The sequence below is a fragment of the Phoca vitulina genome, unplaced genomic scaffold (assembly GCF_004348235.1).
Source record: "Phoca vitulina isolate PV1807 unplaced genomic scaffold, GSC_HSeal_1.0 scaffold19, whole genome shotgun sequence".
Taxonomy (NCBI): Eukaryota; Metazoa; Chordata; class Mammalia; order Carnivora; family Phocidae; genus Phoca; species Phoca vitulina.
This window is the reverse complement of record NW_022589722.1, coordinates 29,823,593-29,847,340: the sequence shown is the minus strand read 5'-3', so window position 1 is coordinate 29,847,340 and position 23,748 is coordinate 29,823,593. Positions and strand designations below refer to the sequence as shown.

The 23,748-nt window shown below is 57.8% G+C and overlaps 1 protein-coding gene across 1 annotated transcript in view; it reads left to right on the top strand.

Annotated features, from left to right (window-relative positions):
- Window positions 1–23,748, top strand: part of SHISAL1 (shisa like 1) — a 133,092-nt gene that overhangs the window by 36,986 nt on the left and 72,358 nt on the right. The gene's annotated exons all lie outside the window — the stretch shown is intronic.

The window sequence follows — 23,748 nt, the reverse complement described above, 5'->3', positions numbered from 1 at the left end:
ATGATGTCAGCTCTATGACATTCTGGAAAAGGCAAACCTATGGAGAAACTAAAAAGACCTGTGGTTGCCAGGGGGAGGGGGAGGGAAGGATGAATTGGCAGAGCACAGAGTTAATTTTTAGGGCAGTGAGACTACTCTGTGTGATAGTGTAATGGTGGATGTTTGTCATTGTACTTTTGTCTACACCAGTAGCACGTGCAACACCAAGAGCGAACCCTAATGGGCTTTGGGTGACAAAATGGGTGGCATGCGGTGATGTGTTGATGTAGCTTAATCAGTTGTAACAAATGTCCCACTCAGGTGCAGGGTTTAGATAATGGGGGAGGCCATGCATGTGTGGGGGCTGGGGGTATATGGGAAATCTCTGTACCTTCTGCTTAATTTGCTGTGAACCTAAAATGCTCTAAAAACTAACATCTATTAAGAAACAAAAACCCAGCCAACTCCACTCTGAGAGGGCATCGGATGTGAGGTGATGAGGCTGCGCTGGGCAGTCAGAAATGAGCAGTGAACAGAGGATGGATCGGGAGAGAGGAAGGAGCTGGGGGTGGGATCTCAGAGTACCGGAGACCTGAGAAGTCTGGTGCGACCCCCAGACCTTTCACAATGGGGAAACCCAGTCATGGATGCCCAGGACAGCCGAGGGGAGGGAAGGAGGGTGGGCTCTGCCATCTTCTGGCTGCCTCATCCTCTGTGACCTTGGGTGGGGCCCATGACCTCTTGGGGCTGAGTCTCCTGTCTGTAAGTTGGGTCTGTTCACTGTCCCTCTATCCCAGGGTTGAGGAAAGGTTTAGTGAGGTAATCTGTGTGAAACACTTACAACCGTGTGGGGCGTGCAGGGCATGCATGGGTACGCACTGTTGCTCTTTTGTTTTTGTTTTAATTTAAATTCAATTAATTAACATATACTGTACTATTAGTTTCAGAGGTAGAGGTCAGTGATGCATCAGTCTTATATCACACCCAGTGCCCATCACCTCACTTGCCCTCCCTAATGCCCATCCCCCAGTTACCCCCTCCCCCCACTCCTCCCCTCCAGCAACCCTCAGTTGTTTCTATGATTGAGACTTTCATGATTTGTTTCCCTCTCTGATTTCATCTTGTTTTATTTTTCCCTCCCTTCCCCTATGATCCTCTGTTTTGTTTCTTAAATTCCACATATGAGTGAGATGATATGATAATGGTCTTTCTCTGATTGACTTATTTCACCCGGCATAAGACCCTCCAGTTCCATCCACTGGCTGCAAATGGCAAGATTTCCCTTTTTGGATGGCTGAGCAATATTCCCTTGTGTATATATCCCACATCTTCTCTGTCGCGGTTAGAGCTCGAACCCAAGCCTTCCACCTCCCAGCCCTGAGCTTTATCTGTGGCTGTGGGACAGCTCCCTGCAGCACGGGTCTTCAGGCGTGGGGACTTCTCTCTGAAAATCTCTCTCACATCTGCCTGCCTTGGGGGTGCAGTCCCGGTGTTGAGGCTGCATGTTCCCTCCCCTGTCGACAGGCTTTCCGTCTGCTGAGGCAGGGGGCGCAGAATGCCGTGGTTCACCCAACATCCCTGTCAGATGCTGGCGTCGCTGTGACTGAGAGGGCGTGTCATCCACTTGGGGGCCGGTCCCAGCTCTGCTGTGTGACCTTGGGGCATCCTTTAGCCTCTCTGCGCTTCAGCCGCCTCTGGAAAGCAGGCCTGATGATAGGCTCCACTCGAAGGCTCCGTGAGGACCAACGGGTAGCTCCTTAAAGCCGTGGGAGAAGCACCCCACCCATGGTGGGTGCTGGAAGGAATCAGTTTTATCCTTTTATTATTATCACTGCTCTTCAAAAACCACCCATCGGTTCCTTCATGCCCTCACTTGGTTTGGAGTGAGTCCTGCAAGTCACTGTGTCACCAGCTGATCCGGACTAGCATCTGCTCCCAGAGAGCCCCCGGGGCCCCCGTGCCAGGGCTGAGACATGGGGACCCTGGGGATGGAAGGGGCTCCAGACGAGTCAGCTCCGTGTGGGACCCTGTGCAGGCAGCTCCTCCTCCTGAGGCTCAGTTTCCCATTTGTGCAACAGGTAGGACTCATGCATCCCTTTATCTGACACTTGTATCTCATGCCCAAGGGACATGGGCCATGGCAGGAATCTGGGGCAGAAGGGCAAAGACCTGCAGGGGGTGGATGGGGAAGGCTCAGACCCTTGAGCTGGATCCAGAGACATGAGAGAAAGACCCCAAGATCCCTTCCTGCAGATCTATATGATCCACGGGTAAGGCTCACTCTATCCCTGCTGGGAGCCGTGTAGATGCCCAGCTGCCTGGGGAGGGCATCCCTGGTGTGTCCTCTGCATGAGCAAAGGCTTGAGGCAGGAACACTTCTCTCTCGCTTTGCTCAATTTTCACAGAGGTTGTCCTCTTTAGGAACTGCTGAACTTCTTAAAAGGCATGAAACAATGAGGGAAGGCTGATTCTAATGTAGCCCGCAGGCGCCATGGGCAGGAGGCTGCCCCTCTACAGAGAACGGGCCACGGTGGCCTGGGAAGTGTTCTTGTGTGTGTGTGTGTGCGTGTGTGAATGCACGTATGTGCATGTGAGTGTGAATGCACAAGTATGAATGCGAGGGCACGTAACTGCACACATGTGATTGTTCGTGTGTGCGTGCATGCACGTGTGAATGTGAGTGTGAGTGCACATGTATGAATGCGAGCGCGTGTAAGTGCACATATGTGGATGTGAGTGCATGTGCATGCATCTGTGTTTCAGTCAGTGGCTGGTGATTGATCGACGGATGAAGGTACAAAAGTGCAGATGGAAAACCAAAGCCCACCTTCTTCAAGCATCCATATGCCACGAAAAGATGCCTTTATTTCAAAAACAGTCTGAAGCTTTCTGAAGACAAAAGAGCCCTTTCCGACGCAAATGACTCAGGTTATAATGGCACAGCTCCAGGGGACTTAGCGCACTGAGAGGGGACAGGGAAGCAGGTGCCCCCTACAAGAGGACGGGAACAGGCAGGTTGTGAACGGTCGCTGACATCTGGGAGGGATGCTTCTAACAAGGGCACGGTTAGAGCCTGTGCTCAATCTCCCTTTGGAGGAACTGGGTTCTTTGGTGACTTGACCTTTCACCCAGGGTCAGCGCACCGCCCCATGTGCGTGCCCCCTGCGCTGGGCTCCATCCTGCAGCTCCCGAGCTCCCAGGGGAAACCTGCCCCCTCCCCGTGGGTCCGGGCAGCCCTTTCGCTGCTCTCTGAGCGCCAGGCCTCCTCATGTGCTCTTTCCAGGAGCCCCCACTGTGGGTCCAGTGTGGGCTGGGGGCTTGGGGGTGGGACCACCTTCATTCTTCCTTGCTTCTGGCCACCTGCTCCCACCTGGCAGACTCATTCTTCCCACGTTTGCACGAACACGGCAGGTACTTCTAGTTTTTCCAGGCAGATTTGGGTAATCCGGACTCTTCTGGGAGAGTCTGGTGGAATTTAAAGCTCCTGCCTGCCCTGGCGCAGTTGAGCTAGTTTTGGGGCCAGGGGCTTGCTTGGTTTCTCCTCTGTCCCCCCTCCCTCCCCATTGCTAGGCAGGGTGGTGAAGGGGGGCAGCTGTGAGCTGGGGTCAGGGCCCCCTAAACAGTCTTTGGAGACCCTCCCCAAGGGCCCCTCAGCCTGCAGTCCCTAGGCAATGCTCTGCCTCTGCCCCAGCTTCGAGGAACCACCCTTCTCGAGGGTTTAATCTGGCCACAAGAATGAGCCCCTTTGTTCCTCAACACCTAGCATGGCCCAGCCTCTTGGCTCTACCCAGGGAGCTTCTTGTTCCCACACCTACTACATCCCTGAGAGGTCCCAGGACACTTGTCAAGCTCTTGGAGTGGTTTGCTTGGTAACCACACCCACCCTCCTCAAGTAATTTGTGCAAATTATAGTCAGGCCCCTTCCTCCGGGCTGACCCCCTGGCTTAGCTTGACTTGGAGGCTCAGCTGGAATCCAACCCCATTTGCACCTCGTGGGACCTGTCCCCAGGGCCAGGCTGGCTTGGGTATGCACCCCTCCAACGCCTCCTCCCCGGGCTCCCTTGTCACCCTGCGCTGCCCGCATCTCAGCACCTAGCACCCGGCCTGGAGACCACCGCCCCACACAATGTCCTGAAGGCAGACCCTGCGTCCTTGCTGGGGGCCTGCACACAGTGGGGCTCCCTAACTCTCAGCTGAGTAGTGAGCTGGGGAGGAGCCAAGGCTCCCTGTGAAATGGGGCAGGGCCCATCATGACCTTGGGGGACGGGGCCTGGGGGGTGGCAGCTGGTGATCTCCAGGGATGGGTTCCCCTGCAGGAAGTGTCCCCTTACTACGTCTCCTGCTGTCTGCGCAGCGTCACGGGGCCCTCTTCCTCAGGCCTGAGGCCGCAGGGTCAGCCTTGTCCCTCCTGCCTTAGGCCAGGGTCAGTCCCCCAGCAGGAGGTGGATCTTGAATGAGGGCAGGACAAGGTGAGCAGCTGCTGGGGGGGGCGGTGTTTGGGGGATGCCTGGGTCGGGGCGCGGCCCTGCAGCTCAGCCACTCTGATGATTGACAGGTAGCATCGAGAGCGAGACTGAGGCAGGTCTCCGCCTCTGGGCCTCAGGGTCCTCATCTGTGAAATGGGAGCAGTGAAGCAGCTCTGTCTAACTGAAGAGCCTTCCAGATCAGGCGGCTCCGGGCGTCCCCACCTACCCCACCCCTCCTGTGACACATGCAGCCGCTGCCTCTTGGCCAGCCCAGAGCAGGCGGTTGGCATGAGCGCTGACTCAGCGTCAGGCAGGAGCCGGACCGGGATTCCGGAAGGCCCTGGAAGAATGCTGGGTGCCGTCCAGGCGCCGCCGCCAACCCCGCTGCGCAGGGAACCCTCGTTATCGGCCGGGCCAGCGTCCCTGACCCAGCGGCCGGCCCTTCCAGAGGGCTGGGGCTGTCCTGGGCAGAGGGCCTTACGCCCTGGACACCGGTGCGCTCCGTCTCAGACACGTCTCCGGGACTGACCAGCTCAGGCTGACCCTCCCCTTGCCTCTCCACAGCGCCGGAGGCACATGGTGGGGAGGGCGCCCATCTCTCAGTCGAGGAAACAAGCCCAGGGAGGCAGCGGGACCACTCCGGGCCCCACACCCCTCGTACACATTGTCACTCAGCAGCACGCTGCGAGGCAGGGTGCCCGCAGTCACCACGCCACCTCCGTGGGCCACAGTGCTGCGGTGGATGAGCACTCAGCCTCTCTGCTTCTCAGTCTCCCCATCTGTGCAATGGGTCTAATCACAGCATTGGCTGCTGGTATTGGGCACAAGGGATGCGGTGCGGGCTGGCATATGGCCAGCGATGCCGGCGTTCACTGTGACACGTCACCTGTGTGGAGCCCTGTAGAGGTGCTGGGAGGGAACGTGCCTACCTGCAAGATGCCCCGGGGCATAAGCCACGGCCGCAGCCCCCCAAGCCCAAGGCCAGCAGGTGCCCAGGGGAGGGGCCTCCACCGGAGGGGACAGTGACCCTAGTCTTGCCCTGAGATGGGGCGCGCCCTTTTTCTCTCTGTTGTGAGGAGCAAAGGGACATTGACGGAGCGTTTGAGAAAGAACTCCGTGATCCCAGTGCCCCACCCTGCACGGACACCTTCTGGACGCCCGGCTCCCGGCTCCGTCCCAGGATGGACTTCACGTCCCCTGTGTCCTTGCCGGTGTGTTTCATTCTCCGTGACCTGCCCCAGGCTCTGCCACTCTCTGCCGAGTGGTCCTGGGCCTGCTCTCCAGCTTGTAAAGTAGAGATCAAACTCTCTTGCCTTACTTAGGATGAGAGGAGAAGCAACGAGATAACCTAGAACGAAGGTTCCTCGGGGCCAGGCCTCGGAGAGCCGCTCAACAAACAGCTGCCCTCCCGTCCGCTCCCCCCCCCATTTCCAGACCTTCAGAGTTTCAGCTGCTCTAGACTCCCTGGGATGGACCCGCACGGCTGCCTTTACCGTTTCTGCAGATGATCTGTGCCCGCGGCAACGCACAGCGAATACCTGGGTGCCCAGAGCTTCCTGGCAAACAGCACCCCCCACCCCGGGGCGGAGAACTGTTCGGGACAAGTTCAAGTTGGTCCTGAGGGGGCTGGTTGGGGCTGGGGCTCTGCTTCCTCCGCGCTCCACGGATGTCATCGAGGGTCCCGTGGCTGGGGCGCTCCAGGCTCGAGCCTGCGGGGGCGTGACAACCGCGTGCTCCTGTGTCGCCAGGGTCGGCTGTGTTCGTTGGCTCGTCCTCTTGTCCGTCCGCAACAAGAACCCGGGGTGGGGGAGGGGGCGGCTTAGCCCAAGCGCCCTCAGTCCAAGGTCAAGTTGTCTACCTTGTTGGCTCCTTCTGGTCCTCTCTCCTTGGCTTGCAGACCACCGTGCTCTCCCTGTGTGGGTCTGTGTCCTAAACTCTCTTTATAAGGACATAAAGCATATTGGATTAAGACCCACCTTAATGTCCTCATTTAATTTAATGATCTCTTTAAAGACCCTGTCTCCAAATACAGTCACATTCTGAGGTGAAGAGGTTAGGACCTCAACATATGAAGCCCATAGCACGGGTGACTCATCCTCATTCTGGAATTTGTGGAGCACCAGTCAGGCGGAGCCTCAGGATCACTACCCCAGGAAACCCCGTAAGAACGCCGCCCCTTAGCACCACCAAGAGCTCTGCCTCCTATAGGGAAACAAAGGCTGGGAGAGACCATGACTTTCCAGGGGCTGAGGCAGCACTTGGACCCAGCCTGGCTCATCCCAGAGCCCGTTGGCTTTCCACCCTGCTACAACAGCTTCCTAAAATGGTCCAGGAAAGTTCTGGACTCCCCAGAAGCCTCCTGCAGGGGCCATGACACCGTCCATGGCCTTCCAGCAGGTTGCAGACGCCGGCCAGCCAGCCAGCCCTGGAGCCTGCCCGGGACACAGAACTGGAGACCGATTTAAACGGCACCCACAGTGTGCGGCCCCCTCCGGGCTGTCCGGGAACCCTGGGATGAATCGTGGGTGACGCACGGCAGGGTCACGGCCCTGGGGCACACACTCACTCTGCACGAAGGCCGCTCGCCACACATCTGAACACCCAGGACACGCAGCCAAGAGCCGGGCCGCGGCCCCCCTCCGGTTTGGGCCCCGTGTGGGGCTGGCCTTTCCCATGTCCCAGGCCCGGACTGTCCCGGAACTGAGTCATGACAGAGGTTGGGAGGACTCCTCGGGGTTGGGGGGCGGGTAAATCTGGCCCCCACATGTTCTCGCCTGCCTCCCTCCGTGCCAGGGGCTCCAGCCCATCACCTCATCACCCAGATGTGCCCACGCCGTGAAAACCCCAGCCAGCCCCAGCTCTGAATTCCTCCCTGCTGGGGTCCCCCGGCGGCTGCGGGCTGTAAGCAGCGCGACCCCACAGCCCCGCAGGGCAGGGAGCTGCGGTAGCAAAGAACATGTCTTTGTCCCTGTTGGAGTGGTGTCACCAAATCACATCGGATGTGGTGGGTGGAAGCTCAGTGCCCGCCCGCCCCCCCAGGCTGCAGGGTGGCGCTCCATCAGGACGAGGCTTCGTGAATTTGTGCCTTTTTACGAGCTGTTGCTGCTCCTTGGAGGTACTCAGTTCATCAGCATTAGAGGCCCCACTTAACGGCTGGGAAACTGAGTCAGGGTTAAATCATGGAGCATCGGCCAGGGAGGGGCCAGGGCAGGAATTTCCACTCACACGGAGGGCTCCGACGCCTATGTGGCTAGGTTATCCCAGCTCCACCATTAGGGATGCTTTTCCCAGTTCTGCTCTGTGCTCCCCCAACATTCACTGCTACCCCCCAAGTGTTCAGGTCCCTTCTGCCTCCCAGCCTTGGCCTAAGTTGGTCTTACTCCCTAAAATGCCTTCCCAGGACCACCCTACTATGGGCCCTGGGGAGGACTCGGGGCCAAGGAGCTGGGTGCAGGGTCCCCAGGCCCAGGCTTGCATCTCCCCTGAGACCTATGTGGGCCCCTTCACCTCTCTGAGCCTCCCTGACTCAGTTTCTGTGTCCATAGAACGGGAATAGATTTGAGTCCTTCTAAGAGCTGTGAGAGGGTCAGTGAGAGGTAACATGAGAAAAGGCTTTTCAAAATAGGAAAAGCTTTCAAGTGTGTCATCACCAGTCTGCCCCAGGGCCTTTGCATATACTCCCTTACAGCTCATGGGAGTGTAGATGAGGGTTTCTCCCCTTCAGCCAGCCTTGCAGAGCCCAGTAGCCAGGCCAGCCAGAGCCACAGGTTGGAGTGGGCTAATTCTTCTCCTTCTTCTTTTTCTCCTCCTCCTCCTCTTTTTTCTTCTTTATCATCATCATCATCATCACCATCATCATCACTCACATGATGGGCCAGGCTTAGGCCACGTAGCCCTCCTAGAGGAGTGTGTGTTCTGGTTACCTGTCTGGGGGACGAGGAAACTGAGCTGGGCAAGGCCAGGAAGTGGTTGAACTGGGATTCAGCCCTGCAGCCATGAGAGTGCTGGCGTCAACCATGGCGTGGCCCACCGCGGAGGAGGTGGTGACCCGGGCCGCGCAAGTGCCTCGTGCTTGGCCCAGCCCAGCTGCGTGAGGCCACCCTCTCCCAGATCACTCGCCCTGGCTGATTCCCCTGGGGCTGAGCCCTTGGCCACCACACCAAAACCTGCACTTTCTGGAGGCTGAGGGGTATGGACGGGTAACCCATCAACACCCACCGTGAGGCTTTTGCAGCTCTTGTTCTGCTAACCCAAACTGTGGCTGGAAATCTTGGCTCTGTCAACGAACACTGGGCCCCCCTGAAATTCTGGGCCTTGGCATCTGCTGGGTCCTCAGTGTGGCCTCGGCGTGGCATCACATTCCTCCTGGCCCCTGCATCCACGTCGCGGGACACCTCTGAGCCCTGCCAAGTCCCCAGGGACACTATGGCCTTCGACCTCCTTCTCCTCTCCCCCCTCACATGACAAACTCCCTCCTTGGCCCACACTTTCCTGAGGCTCCTCTGAGCACTCTCCTCCTTGACCGGGCCTTGACATGAGCCCAGCTCCAGCAGAGAATCCTGCTAAGCCGCTTTATCAAAGATCCCCCAGTCCCTCATCCCCCATCCTTGGTGTCTAAGTCCTTGGCCCTTGGGAAGAATGCTATTGGGCTATTTAGCAGGAATCCCCCAACCCCTGATGTCTAATCAAGCCCCTCTTAGTAATTTTCCATCCACTGACCCCTCACTCCACTCCATGGTTATAAATCCCCAGCTGTCTTTGCTGTATTTGGAATTGACTTCAATCTCTTGATCTTGTGCAATGGTCTTGACCCCTATAGAAATAGTCCTGAATAAAGTCTTCCTTGCTGTTTTTAGCAAGCATCTGGCACAATTCTTCTCTTTAACTTCCCCACCCCCCTTAGCCTCCGCCAGCCTGGCCATCCTCCCCCAAAGCTGCTCACCCCTGAAATCTTACTGTGTCTTGGTCTACAGCAAGTGTGGCGTTCAGAGACCCGACTTCACTTCCCAGCTCCCCTCCCAGGAGGGTGCTCCTTATACCCTCATCCACGTCTATAAAATGGGTAGAGAAGAGAGAAGAAACCACACACATACACCACAGAAGGCAGGTCTCTGAGCAGAACAGGTGCTCAGCGAACATGTGTTTCTTTGTCCTTCTCAGGCTCCTGTTTATAAGATGCCTTAAATCTGCCAGCAAAGACTCCACACCGCCGGGATATTCTGTCTTCCAACGGGGGAAATAAAATCCCAGGTGGCGGGCGAGCGGCAACTCTCAGAAATGGTGACATCTGCCCAGCTCTGCTTCCCTATTTATCTCTCTATTTCAGTGCTCCAAAGGACAGGCAGGTGGCCAGCCGCAGAGCCAAAATTGAATAAAAGAACTGGGAAGGTATTGGACAGTCCAGGCTCAGCCCCGGTGGGGTGTGGATCTTCAGCAAGACTGGCTTGGTATTTTGTTTTCCCCTCCACTGGAAGAGCAGGGCAGGGAGTCAATGAAATATTTCAGGTGTTTGTCAGGAGTTTTCTTTCTCTTACCCCAGGCAGGCAGCTCTCTTGGAACTGGCTGGAATGTTACCCACTGGAGGGCCTTGCAGGCAACCTGCATCTTTACCTCGATTGGCTTAGAGGGAAGGGCCTGGGGGCAGTGAGTCTTAGCAAATGTGACACCCAAGCTCTCCTGGGGGGCTGGCGAGCTTGCGTTTGGCACGCAGGGTCACAGGTTGAATAGGTGCAGGAGCTGGGGCCAGAGGCATGGATTCCCTTGCTTTTATGCCGACTTCAAACGTCCCCTGCTCCATGAAGCCTTCCTTGCATCCACCCCCCACCCTAGGCTGGCTCAGGGTCCCTCATCGGAGCCCGAATCATGCCCCATTGCATTCAACGTAGCTCCCTCTTTGGGGACAGATGTGTCTGAGCACAGAGGTGGCAACAATACATCTGAATAAATGAAAGCATGACTACCTGGAAGTCTTTCCCCTTTCCGACAGGCAGCCCCCTTGCCTGCACACCGTGGCGTGCAGAGACCCAATTGCGAGGCGCTTTTATCCCCACAAGGGCCAGCTCAGACCTGGAAACTGACAGCTAATTACAATAATACTATTAATATAACAACAATAAAAATAACCACCACACTCCTGCTACACCAATTACTGAGCCTTACTACGAACCAGGTGCATGTCCCAGTGTATGTTACTGAAGGCTCGTGACAGCCGTGGGAGGTGGGTATTATTATCCTAATTTCTCAAATGAGGAACCAGAGACTCAGAGAGCTGACTCCCTTGATGAGCGAGGGCGGCTCTGGAGCCGGTGGGAGGGGGGGCTGGAATGGGCACGCAGGGGGGTGTTGGGTCATGTGGTTAGTGTCCCGGGGCTCCTGCTGAGAGGACCACAGATGGGGCAAGGGGAGGGGGCTTAAGACAACAGGAATTTATGCTCTCGCAGTTCTAGAAGCTGGAAGTCTGAGATCAAGGTGCTGGCAGGCTGTGAGGGAGAATCTGCCCGGGCTTCTCTCCCTTTCTGGGGGTTTGCTGGCAACGTGTGGCATTCCCTGGTTTGTAGACGCATCCCCGGATCCCTGCCTCTTGTCTTCACGTGGACTTCTCCCTGTGCACGTGCCTGTGTCCAAATTACCCTTTTTATAAGGACGTCGGTCATTTCGGGTTAGGGCATACTCCAGGATGACCTCATCTTAACGTGATTAATCATATCGGCATCAATCCTATTTCCATGTAAAGTGCCACATTCCGAGGTACGGGGTGTTAGAACTTCAACCTATGAGTGCTGGAGGTCAAATTCAACCCATAACAGTGACTCCAGGCGGGACTCCGGGAAACTGGGCCAACCATGGCATCAGTGAGGTCAGGCTGAGTGCCAGGTGGGCACTGGGGACAGGCCAGTGGGAGGAGGGGATGATGGAGGCACTGGGGACACCAGTGTGCCTGGGGACACCAGCAGCTGCTCAGGAAAGTGTTGCCTGGGTTCCCCATCAGGGCAAATGGTTCCACAGCCCCCCACCCCCATCCTCAAACCATAAACCCTTGCCCCTCCCCCAACCCTCAGATCTGGACCCCCATCACCTCAAGAACCCTTGGATCTGTTCACTTCTCACAAATAAGCAAGTACATATATACTATAGCAGATGGCAGTGAACACCTCAGGGGGAAAAGTCGAGAAGACAGGTAGGAAGTGTCAGGAGGGGAGGGGGCTTAAGTGTCAGGAGGGGAGGGGGCTTCAGAGAGGCATGTGTGTCAGTGGAGGCAGGAAGGAAGGAGGAGGCCAGGGGGAGGGGTATTGGGGGACAGCAGAAGTAGCTGGTAAGCAGAGCCAGCCAGTACAAAGGCCCTGAGGCAGGTGTGTGCATGACACGTCCCGGGAGCAGCAAGGAAGACAGTGGAGTGGAGGAAAGAAGCAGGTGGGAAAGACGCAGGAAAGGTGGTCTGGGAGATGGGTGGGTTACCTCGTGTGCCCCTGGCCCAGGAGGCAATCTCTGACCCAGGCTGGTTCCCCTCAACTTCCCCATCTGATGGTAAGAGGAGCCTCAACGTCGGAATCCCAACCCCGAGTTGCACCCAGGCCCCCAGGCCTGTCCTGCCTGCACGAGCCCAGCTCCCAAATCAGCAAAAGCAAATAGTGAGTGGTTGTCATGATAGAAATCACTTTATATAACAATATCATGAAACCCTGGGGAGGAGCCGGGAAGAAAGCCCCCAGAAATAATGAAGTAAAGACAACGGACTCGCTATGAATAGAAACCCCATTTGCAAAAACCGCAGAAGGGATCACAATATTTCCAAATCTTCCCATGGCTTTGCTTTAATTGCCGCCAAGCACCACTTTCTTCCTGATGCTTTAATCAACCAATTTAGATGTATTACCGTGCTTGACACAGGCTTGGTTTCTGATAAATGAAACAAAAATATTAAGAACACTGGCACAGTTGGGAACAGCAGGCCCGCTCCCTGCCCATGGCCTGCCTAACATTTCTGCAAAATATCCCCGCTCGTTCAGGAAATCTTTGCTGAGGGCCTACTGTGTGCCAGGCCCCCAGAGGCACAGCAGAGAGCAAGCAGATACATGAGACACCCCTTCCGCCGTGTTGGGGAACTCCCAGATCAATGCAGTATTTGTAACAACATGACAAAGGAGCAAGGTGCCCAGATGGGCAGGAGGTGCTTCAGCCAAGACAGAACCGGGAAGGGGGAGTCCTCCTGGGGAGGGAGGGGCAGGGGGAGGAGCAGCAGGGGCAGCAGAGGCCTTAGTGAGGGAGCTGACATCTTAGAAAAGATTCCACGGAGTGAGCCAGTTAGCTGTGTGGGTCTCTTAGGGCAAGAGCATTGCAGAGAAGGGAGCTGACCTTAGCTCTGGGTGGGATGGGGCCATGGAGGGAACAAAGGGGTCTCTGGGGCTGCTGGCTGAGAGTAGACTGGGGGGCAGAGGGGTATTTGAGTTACAGCTCCGCTCCAAATATCTCAACTGTGTGAATCTGTGGTCCTCAAATGACCTGGAAGCTTCCGTGGGGCTCAGGCCGGGGGTCAGGGAGACAACAGTGCATTGAAGTTTACAAAGTGGTTCTCCCGACAGCTCTGCAGCTGGGTGTTCTTGGACAAGTCAGGCAACCTCTGGGTGGCTTCTGTCTAATCACGGCGTGACCCGGCTGGCTGCCGTGAGGTGTAGGTGAGGCAGTGGGTGAGAATGTGCCGGACCAAATACAGGTGCTCTCTGCATTCTGAGAAGCACCCTTATGAGTCCTGTGGCCATCACTGACTGGCCCAGGCAAGTCCTCAGAAGGGGATGGGATGGACATGCATCCACAGAGCACCTGCCATGCACCTGTCTGGAGGCACAGGGAGTGGAGGTGAGGGGTGGGGCCACCTGAGCGCTCCACAAACAGAAACTTAGCTGCAAGCAGTGGGTCCTTCATTAGGTCCCCAAGGCCAGACTTGGGGCTGGGAGGGGACACTGCCGGGCTCTGCCCACGGTCTACTGACCTCCATGCAGCATATCCACACAGGTGCCTCCAGGTCCCTGAGACCCAGAACGCAGGCCCAGGTAGGAAGAAGCCAAGCCCCCTCCCCCCACACCCTGATGGGCAGACCTGTGTGCTCACCACTAGCTGAGTGCAGCTGGGGAGACTGTAGGAGTCACCCACCCGCTCTGAGCCCCAGGCTCTTCCTCTGTGAGTCAGGGTGGCTGGAAGAGCCCAGCAACTTGGGCAAGTGACTTGCACGACTGGAGCTCTGGGCAGGATAGGAAACATGTGTTCGCTCCAATCACGGCCTCTGCCTTGTCCTCTCTGGCCTCTAAGACAAGCCCCCAGCCCTCCAGCCACATTCGGAGACCAGGTCCACCCCGTTCATGTTCACCCAGCCTGTAGCTTTGGCTTTAAGTCCATCCTCCCACCCAGCGCTGGGGGGCCGGGACTGGGAGGATGCAGGGCCACCATCATCCTGTCCTGCCTCCTCCCCTCCCTTGCCTGTTGGGACAGTGGAAACCTGGGAGGGTCCCCGGCAGCAGCCTGGCAGGCTCACATATGATTTTAGCTCACAGTCTACACAGCGTGCCTCTGCTGGCCCCAGATCCAGATAAAACCCAGCGTCATGAACCCAGGCCCCTGGCCCATGTATGTGTGAATCACTGCTTTGATATCCCCAAAAGTGGAGCACCAGATTATACTTGATAGCCCCTAGGAATGGGGAGCCCTCTACCCAAGGGGACCATCCCTCTCTGCTCAGCTAGCTGGGGCTCTTCCTACCAATCTGCCCACAGGGTCTCCCCGTGGTCCCGGCCCTGCCCCTCGGAGACACAGAGCATGGCCATTTCCTCTCCTCACCAGCTCGGCCCTGCGGGGGTCATCCATTGTGCCCATCCCAGGAGGAGGCACGATACTAACACCAAGCACCCACTATGTGCTTCAGAGGCACCTACTGTGTGCTACATTTGTGCATACCTCACACCACAGCACCATGCCCCCATAATGGGCCACGATCCCTATTTTATAAAGGATGAAACAGGCTGGGAGAGGTAAAGTCACCGGTCTGAGGTCACGAAGCCTGTGAGTGGCTGATCTGGGGTTTGGCCCTAGGCTCTCAGGTTCCAGAGCAATGCTCTGGGCTGTTAGGTGCCCATATAGAATCCGGCAGCCACGGCAACAGTGTGCACTTGGCAGAGCTGGAGGGTGGGGGTGGGGGCCCTGGGAGGAACGTCTCCACTCTCTCCGGCAGGGTAGGGGCTGTGGACCAGCTCTACCTGCTGAAGCAAGGGTGTGGCCATTTCCTCACTGGGGGACCCCAGCCTGGAGGACAGGTGTCTTGCTGAAGGTCACCCACCAGGAAGCGGCAGAGCCAGGGTTCAAACACCTTCCCGTCCTCCCAGCGGGACCTCAGCCCAGCAGCCAAGCATGGGCTCGGCATTTTCGGAGATGAGGACTCCCCCCCTTCCTCTGGTTCCTCTCCTCTTCCAAACAGCTAGCAGGGCTCAGCCCTGCGCCCAAAGATGCCAGGAGCAGCTAACCCCTCTGTGGGCGGCCGGGTCCTTTCGCCCCCACTGCACGCAGGGCTGGGAGGGGCGGCTGCCCCGGCTATTCTTAGCTCCCGGGGCCCACAGGCAAGGTCACCCTGCTGTCCCGAAAGAGAAGGGACTCAGATTTGGACAAGTTGACAGAGTGCCTGGTCCCCGGGCTGCCCTGCTCCGGAAGGCAAGGGCCGTTCCTGGTTCAGGGACTGGGCCGGGGCGGGCAGCCAGGTGGAAACCCAGCCCGGAGGCAGATACGCCGCTCCACCGAGCGATCTGCCTGAGCCCCGGGGTGCCTGTGTTCACTGATGTGTTCTGGGGCACCCAGGACGGCGCCTGGCACCTAGAAAAGGCTCCCTCGATACTCATGGAATGTGTTGATTGATTAATCCGTGAAGGAATCCTGATCCCATTTTTGAGAACCATACTATCTGGTGGGGGAAGGCAGTGGTTTCAGGAAGGGTAGTCCTAGTCTACAAAGCACCGTCTACACGTCAGCTGCCGCAGGACAGACAGCCAGACCTCAGTCCTCGCCACAACCACACAGATCAGAACTCTTGCTTATGCTCACATTACACACCAGGACGCCGGCCGTGGGGAAGCCAGGGGTCCCCAGGCAGTGACTCCAGACCCCAGGCTGGAAACCATCTTGAAGCTGGCAGGCTAGGATGGAGCTCCAGAGGGAAAGGCCAGCTCACTGGGCCCTGAGGTGGACGGTGGGGACTGGCATTCTAGAAGAGACAGCACGTAAGCAATGATCCGGGAGCCTGTCGTGGAGAAAACCGGGGACCTTTGGCGTATCCGCAGTGGCTAGCTATGAGATGCTGGGTGCACCAGGAAGGCTGGGAGTTGGGGGGCCAGGGGAGGGCTTGGGGGCAGGCAAGAGGCGGGATGAGGGTTGTGCTTTGGCGAGAGCCCCTTGGCTGCCCTGGGGAGGGGGCACGGGAGGGGCCAGGACCACTAAGGGGGGCTGGGGCCCGGTCCAGCAAGAGTGGGTGGGGGCTGAAGTCAGGGGTGGAGATGGCCTCAGGTCTCCCTGACAGCTGGAAGAGGGAGGAATAGCACTGGAGGGAGGGAGGAAGAGACGAGAGGAAACTAATTACATGGTGGGATTAATCACAGCACCTTTACGGGGAGGACTTCACACATCATTATCTGCCATGGGATGAGCAGCTTGTTTGGGGTGCAGGGAGAATTAATTAAGGTTGGGGACGCCTCGGAGAGCTGCGGACAAAAGGTGCGAGGCAAGTGCCAAATGCGCTTATTAATAAAATATCGGCGCCAAGTTGAAGATGCGGCTAGACTGTGTGCTGGGTGTCCCGGGGTGGGGGGTGGCTGGGGGGGCCGTCAACCCCGCGCTTCCTCCCAGGCCAGCCCTCCGGAAGCTCCTGGTGGTGACAGAAGCACAGACAGGCAGGGTCATTCAGGGTGACCGGGGCTGTGATGGGCTCAGGGAAGGCTTCCGGAAGGAGAAAACAAGTGACTGCGTCGTCAAGGATGAGAAGGAACCAGACACACAGTCCAGCAAGAGAAAACAAAGAGCTGGAGGCAGGTGGCGTGCAGTAAGTTCAGGAAAGATGAGAGGCGGAACAAGCCTTGGCTGACTCTGTGGCAGGAGATGGATCTTGGTGGCATGTCCTGAAGGCAGCGGGGAGCCGTAGAAGGGTCCTGAGCAGGAGAATGAAGCTGTCAGATGTGGTTCACACAGATCCCTTTGGCTCCCAGGGGGCCAGAGAATGGAGTCAGGGAGGCTGCTGTCTACTGCATGAGTCCAGGCAGGAGGGAGTGAGGCTTGAGCTGGGAGGCACCAGTGCGTACTAGGGCGAATGGCCGAGAGGCTGAAGCCAGAGGACCCTAAGGGCTCTGCCCAATGAAGCCAACACCCCTGGGGACGGACTGGTGAGGGCGTGAGCATTGTCAAGGGCAGAGTTCCCACACAGATTGGCCTCTCTGTCAATGGCACCAATCCTATCCTTCTCTGGGAAGGACAGACGCAGGTTCAAATCCCAGCTTGACCACGTCTTAGCTGTGTGATCCTGGGCTTGTCACTTACCCTCTCTGGGCCTGTTCTGTCAGCTGTATACAGAAATGCAAAGAAGCAGCTCCTAGGATGGTAATGAGGATGCAGGGAGACCATCGAAGGGACACCGGGGTGGGGGGGGCACAGAGCACCCAGTAAGTGGAAACCCTGCCTTGTTTCGGTCAAGCACATGCTTACGGGGCTGATGCCGTGGGCCCCCTCGGGAAGGGAGGAGAGAAGGCACACTTCCTGCCCCCAAGCAGTTGTCAACTTAATTCGAGAGAAAAGGTGGATCTTCATCTCAGAGAGGTCAGGTGACCTGTCCAGGGCCAAGCAGCTGCCGAGTGGAGACTCCTTCAAACCACCATTCTACAAGACAGAGCTTCTGAGAAGGGGCCCCCTGGGCAGTGAGGCCCTCACAGTTCTGCCCCAGGGCCTGCCTCTCACAAGTGGCATGCCCTCGGGCCCTCCCATGACCTCGCTCGGGCCCCCTCCTGCAGCTCGGACAAGGGGGGGCGTGGGGGCTGCCCCCACGCCCTACATTGTCTCTAAGTGCAAACGTGGGAGGAGTGCAGGGAGCTGAGGAGGCCCTGCATGCACATGCCAATTATCCGGATTATCACTGCTGTTGTGATTCCTCCGGGGCCTGCCCGAGGGGAGGGCTGGGTGTGGAAATTAGGCCTCCGCTCGGGGTGCTTGGCTCAACCTACCAATTTGCATCATATGAATCCTCGTCCTCTGCGTTCCGGGTTGGAGATGCTGGTGAGACACGGGAGCCCGAGAGCCACCAGCCATAGCAGAGCCGGAACCCGGAAAGACGCAGGAACAGGGGCTCCTATCAGCCAGGTGCGTGCCGGGGGCAGACCCGCTGGGGATCTGAGGCCCGGCTGGAGGTCCCCCACCGTCCCCAACGCAGCCTCTCTGCCTTCTGTGGGGGGCCTGTGCCGTGCTTCCTGGGAGCCAGGCCTGGGCTGAGCTCCCCGCCGTCCCCCTGCGGGAGCAGAACCAACTTGCCCAAGGCCACCAGCGGGCACTGGGGGAGCCAGGATTCAGGCCCAGGGCACGCGGCTGAGCGGCCAGAGCTCTGCGTCACAGTGCGTCCCTCCCCGTCTAAGTTCCCCACCCGCGAGACCGTCATAATGACCGAGGACGCTGGCCCCGAAGCCCCAGGCTTGTCGTGACTTAATACACACCATGCCCCAAGCACAGCCTGGCGCGACCTGAAGGCAGGTTCTCATCGGTGACGTAGACAGATGAGTAAACTGAGTCCCTGGGCACTCTCGTTTTGCAGTTTGGAAGGTGCAGTTGGGTATTGCCCACCAGCCCTTCCCAGCTCCTTCTGCCCCCTTGCGGCAGACACGCTCCTGCCCCTCCCCGCCCCCACCGCCCCTCCCCGCCCCCCGCCCCCCACCCCTGCGGCAGCTCCTGCGCTCCCAACTGCTGGGCATCTGCAGGCTCCAAGCTTTAGGGTCTGGGGCAGGCAGATCTGCAAAGGCCACCTTCTGGAGTCTTGCTGTTCTCCCGGGAGCAAGGCCCACTGCTAGAATCAGTGCCCCCAAGCCTGAAGCAGGGGCGTCGCTGCTGCCTTCTGCGTCTTTTCATCCCTGTGCTGAATTTTCTGAAATGTGGGATTTGCCGCTGTGCCTGACTCTACTGGCTTGCATCTGCCTCATGTCCACATGACCGGCTACCGGGGGGCGTACTGAGCGAAATGGAAACACTTGGGAACATCTGGGTGCCGTAGCTGAGAACAGGGAGCCATCATGATCCGTCACTGGCGTCTGACGAGGGACCAAGGCAGTCCTCTGCACGCACACCGTTGCCCACGGAACGTGGGGGGCAGGGACACTCGTAGGGATGTGGAAGGACATGGGTCAGAACAGGGAGGGCCTTGGGTGCCAAACTAGGGACTCAAACTTCACCCCAAAGGCGTAACCACAGAAGGGCCACAGGCAATGGGATGGCTAGGTCAGGGTCATGTTGTACAAAGACCGCCCCGGGGGTCTGCAGTGGGAGGATGGCTGTAAGGATCCTCACCCCATAAAAATTAAGTAAGTAGTTGGCCTGAGTGGTGGCTGAGTATATTGGTATATACATATATATAAATTGGTTTTTCTATTAGCACTTAATAAATGCAGCAACTTAAAACAGCGCCCATTTATTATCCCACAGCTCTGTAGGTCAGAAGGCTGGGTGGGCTCAGCGAGTCCTCTGCTTGGGGTCTCACAAGGTAGAAATCAAGGCATCAGCCAAGATGGGCCCTTGTGGGGACACTCTGGGTGACTTTTTGAGGGCTCCTTCAGGATGCTGGCAAAATGCGGTTCTTGGTGGTCGCAGGACTGAGGTCCCGTTTCTTAGTGGCTGTGGGTTGGGGGCGGCTCTCACCTCCTTGCCCTGAGACCTCCCAGCTCAGCAGGAGCCTCCCTCCTGGGGACCCTCTTCACACTGACTTCTCTTTGGCTTCCTCTTCTAACACCAGCCGGGAAAACCCTCAAGTTTTAAAGGGCTGCTGTGATCAGCTTAGGTGGCGGATTGTCTCCTTATCTGAAGGTCAACTGATTAGTAATCTTCATTATATCTGTAAAACCCCCTTTGCCACATAATGGAAACTCGGAGTAACACCAGGCGGGGAGGTGGTGGGACCGGTTTAGAACAGGGCCTGCCGTGTGCACTTTTGAGGCAGACAGAAGCCCGGTCTCTTCTGGGCTCTCTGAGTGGTCCTGCCAGGCTCCCTGCCGGGGCCAGACTAGAAACTGTGCTCACCCCTTGTGACCAGGAGGGAGGCAGGCAGGAGCGGGGAGGAGCGGGAGGCCAAGCGGAGGCCGCCCGGTAAGCTTATGGCCCGGCGCACATAGCACTGGTCCGTGTCACCGCCGTGCCCCTGGACCCTGGCTTCCTGCACCCAGCGACTCGCTCACCACCTCCGGGCTCCCGGATCTCCAGAACGACAGTCAGCCACAGCAGTGGCTTTTGCACACTGAACACCTACTATGTGCCTGGCTCTGAGTCGTCAAGACTCACGACATTTTCCGGATGAGCCAACAGGCCGAGAGCGGGGGCCAGGCAGCGCAAGCTCAGGGCGGCCCTACCGACCTGGCCCTGGAACCCCAGGGAGGCGGCAGCTTTTCTGCCACACGGGACTCCCCTGGCCAGTTGGAGAGCATAAGCAGCAAGGTCCCAGGATGGCCGTGATCTGACTGGCCTCCCCGCTCCCAGGGGTCAGGGCTGGGAGGCAGAGGCCTGGCTGCTGGCCCGTTCCTCCACCCCTCCAGGGGCTTGTGTCCTCTGAAAACAAGGGGGGAATGGACTTGATGCGCCCCCCCAGGACCCTTCACAGTGCTTTGTCCAGAGGTGGAGGCAGCATGGTATTTCAGCCCCTTTGGATGGAGAAGGAAACAGGCTGCAGGAAGCGAGAGACCTGCCCATCACCCCCAACCACTCCACAGGAGGGACCAAGTGGCTAGATGGTCCAGAACCTAAGCCCCAGATCAGGCCAACAGTTCAAATCCTGGCTTGGCCACATCCTCCAGGGATGACTCTGGGGTTGAGGTTTCAAATGTCTCTGAGCCCCGGTTCCTTGTTTTGAATCCGGGAAATAGGGGCTTGGGGGCAGAACCCTAAGATTTTGAAGAGGAAAGAGGGACTTGAGGGGCCATCGGGAGGGCAGAGCCTGCTCCCCGAGGGAGGGGGGAATAAGGGGAGGTGGTGCCGAGGCTGGGGGCCAGCTGGTGGTGCTCACACTGGGGCCCCTCCCCTTGCCCACCGCAGGGGCTCAGTCTCCGAGGGCCTCACTCCCTCCCAAAGGAGGCTCAGACCTCTGCTAAACGCCTCACGTCCCCAACTTCTAATTAAATGGCAGTGATTTTGACGTGGCAGGTGATCTTCTCAGGAGGCCTGGCTTTAAATTTAGCTCCCTCCCCAGCCAGCCCTTTGCAAAGGCTGCTCTTCACGGAGAGAGTGTGAGTCATCCCCAGGCCTCCCTCCCGCCCGCCCTGGTGAGCGGCTGCGTTTGCGGGGGAGAAAGCCTCCCGAAGGCAGAGAAATAGTAAATAGGGATGGTATTAAAGGCCACCGTGTCTGTGCAGCTCGACACACAGTAGGTTCAGAAATGGGGAGTCTGTGTAATTACCTGCACATACCCCTTCACCTCTCCCTCCCCCAGCCTGGACCCCCAGGGGGGCACAGATATTTGTGCTCTGGGTACCCGGATGGCAGTATGCACGCTCCAGCTCACCTAGCCCCCAGTGGCCCTCGGAGCCCACTCCTCCTGCTCCTGCAGATGCAAAGCCGGCTGGCTGGAGCTCTGAAGCCTGAAAATGCTCCCCACCCCAAAGATACCCTTCTTGCGCCCTAGCCCCTAAACTTGGGGATGTTACCTTATATGGCAAGAAGGAAAAAAAGGAGCTTTGCAGATGTGATTTAGGAAGGGCTTTGAGATGGGGGATGATCCTGGATTATCAGAGGACCTCAAATGCCATCACAGGGGACCTTCTGAGAGGGAGCAGAGGGGGGTCGGACGCACATGGAGGAGCAGGGCACACAGAGAGACGGGCAGATGCTGGCCTTGGAGGCTGGAGTGACACGGCCATAAGAGAAGGATGCTGGCAGCCACCAGGAACTGGAGTGGTCCTCCCCTCGAATCTAAGAGGGAGACAGCCCTGTGGACACCTGACTTTAGCCCAGTGACTCTGATTTTTGGCTTCTTGCCTCCAGAACTATAAGGGAATAAATATGTGTTGTTTTAAGTCACCAAATTTGGGGTCATTGGTTACTGCAGCCATCAGAAACCAGTGCATAGGAGTTGGGAGAAGTGAATGAACTTGCCCTCTGTCCCACAGCTGGTGAACAGCCACGATGAGCTTCAAGCCCCAGTCCGACCAGTGCCCCCAGCCCATGCTGTTCCCTGCCCACTCAGGACCCCCTGGGAGAACAGAAGGGACGTTGATGCAGATCCAGTACCAACGAAGTTGCCAGGCGCTCATTTAACCCTTATGTTGACCCTTTGAGGTGGATAAAATCATCCCCATTTTGCAGATGAGGAAACTGAGGCCCAGGGAGACAACCTCGCTTTGTCCAAGCTGGGGGAGCCAACTGTGGGGAAGGAGAAGGTGCAGGCAGCCCCGCGGGCACACAGTAGGTGAGTAGTGGAGCTTTGAGGCTGACTAGGGAAACCCCAGTTAGCAGCCTCAGTGTGGCTGGAGCTTGGGGCACCTGCCTGCAGAGCAGGCTGGGAAGGCAGGCTGGGCCCCCCGTGCCAGGAAGGGGTGATGGTGTTTGAGTGGGTAGAAAATCGGGGTGGATGGAGGTCTAACATCCTGAGTCATCACCTGACTGGGCTGTGAGCCTCTTGGGCGCAGTGAGCTCATCTCATCTCTGGGTGTCTCGCACCAGACAAGGGACAGGCCCAGAGCCCTGCTCGGTGACCTGAAGGGGGAGGGGAGACTGTTCTGAACCTCAAGGCTTTCCAATATACCCTGAACATGCCATCCCCAGGTACACACACACACACACGTGCACACATACACATACGCACAAATACCACACACACACACACACACACACACACACACACACACCACTCTATACAGCCTCAATGACCCCCAGGACACAGCCTCTGGCTACAGAGGACAGACTCCTCTCAACCTGAATACCACCCCCATGAGCTCTGAGGCCTGTTTCTTAACCTTTCTTGTCCTTGGTTTCCACCATAACATGGGGTGACCACAGACCGCTCTCGGGAGGGTCGGCAGGTGCCAGGTGAAGTGCGTCCCGCATCCTGCCTCATTTAATCCTCGTAAGATCCCGGAGGGAGGTGCTGCTGCGATCTCTTTAGGGAAGAACAACTGCCCCAGGTGGAGAGCCTGTGATCAGAAGTCAGGGGGATCTGGGCTGCAACCCTGCTTCTGCCTCTTGCTGGCTGTGTGGCTCAGGGCAGGTGTCCTAACCTCTCTGAGCCCCAGTTGCCTGCCTCATCTGTAAAGAGGGGAGGACACCACCCAGTGCTGTGGTGAGAAATAAATAAAATACTGTGTATAAAGTGCTCAGCCCAGTTTCTGGTGAGGTTCAACCCATGTCTGTAACCATGAAGCCAGATCCAAGGATGGGAGAGCCCCGAGGCGTTGGCACTGGGGGGACTGACCAGCCCTCCAGGGCACTCGAACGCACTCTCCCTCCCCAGATGACCAACTGGTAGCCATCCTCATCACTACTCCCTCTGTGGGGTCCCTGCAATGTTCCCCCACATTCCCTACCACCGGAGGTCAGGGGGCCTGGGACAGAGGAGGGTGGGGAGACGGGCTTACTGAGGTTGGCTCTCTGACTCAGGGTCACGGAGAGCGCCCAGGACACCCAAATGGGGGGGGCAATAGGTAGTAGGGGCTGCTGGAGAGGACAAGTAGAGACAAGGACTGGAACAGGAGAGGGGAGCCCAAGCAGGGGTCACAGCGGTCAGGGAAGTTGGGCTTTGCCCGTGGGAAACTGAAGAGAGCATCCTCTCTGATGTGATGGATCCCCTCACCCAAGCCTGACCCTACCACTGAGCACCCTCAGCCTGACCCTGCCACAGAGCCCCTGGGGCGTGGTCTGCCAAGAAGGAATGCCTCCCTTGAAAGAAGGGCCTGGGGAGGGAACCTGCCCCTGGCGAGCCTCCTGCGTCAGGAGGCCACACGTCTGCCAGGACAGGGTCCACCTGGCAGAAGGGGGTCTGTGTTCCCGTAGGCAGGGGCCAGGAGCACCTGGAAGGAGGCAGGTGACTGCGGGGGGGGGGGGGGGGGGG